Raw genomic sequence first — 1,012 nt, forward strand, 5'->3', positions numbered from 1 at the left:
ATATATATACATATATATATATATATATATATATACATTTATACACTCATGTATAAATATAAATATATATATATATGTTTGTGTGTGTGTGTGATTTTCATTGCTCACGAAGAGCTATGCTCGAAACGTCAAAAATTCCCTGTTTTTACTGAGCGTCAAACTAATACATTCCTCTGTGTATGTGTCTATTTGTGTTGCAGGCTATGCAGAGAACGACTGGGAAGGTGTTAAATTTAATGTGGCTATGTGGATATAAATTATTTCAGGTATAAAAGAATTTAACTGAAATGTTATTCATTAGATATCCTCATGTGTTAATTGCTTTGATTATATTCCAGAATGTTTTACATGCATTGAAGTTACCTGTAGCCTTGGTTTTTGGTATTGTGCTGTGTCAACTCTAATTGTGCAGACTTATTATCAAACATTTCAGTTGTGACCATCGCATCTTCTTTATTCAGAAATGCTGTAACTAGGACTACATTCTTAAAAGTGTCCATCCACATTTCTTAGAATGCGCAGTGAAATGAAGGCAATCACAATGCCATTTCTAGCAGGTCAAATTACAGTATATAATGGTGATATATATTTTCCGTGGTGCTGTTGTTGTTGCTGTTTGTTGGGGAGGGGGTGATGGTGGTGGACTTAGTTCAACTCTTATTGAAAGGAACTATGATAGTTAACCGTGACTATCCAGAATGTTTCCAGTGATAGTGGTGGTGATGGTGTTAGTTGTGTTAGTGAGTGTGGTTGTTGCGGTGGTTGTGGTGTTAGTGGTGATGGTGGTGGAGGTGCTAGTTGTTGCTGCTCCGTGTAGAAATCTAAGCAAGCGGCGTCACAATCACCTATGCGATAACAAAGACGAACAATGGTTTTAATTTTTTGGAGCCATTTATTTTCTACTCGTACGTAACATCTTGCAGCTGTACTACTTGTATATACAAATGTATGGCAAGTGTACGCTTGCACATTGTTACGTACTAGTAGAAAATAAATGGCTCTAAAAAAATAA

Source organism: Octopus bimaculoides, chromosome 8, assembly GCF_001194135.2.
Source record: "Octopus bimaculoides isolate UCB-OBI-ISO-001 chromosome 8, ASM119413v2, whole genome shotgun sequence".
Classification (NCBI taxonomy): Eukaryota; Metazoa; Mollusca; class Cephalopoda; order Octopoda; family Octopodidae; genus Octopus; species Octopus bimaculoides.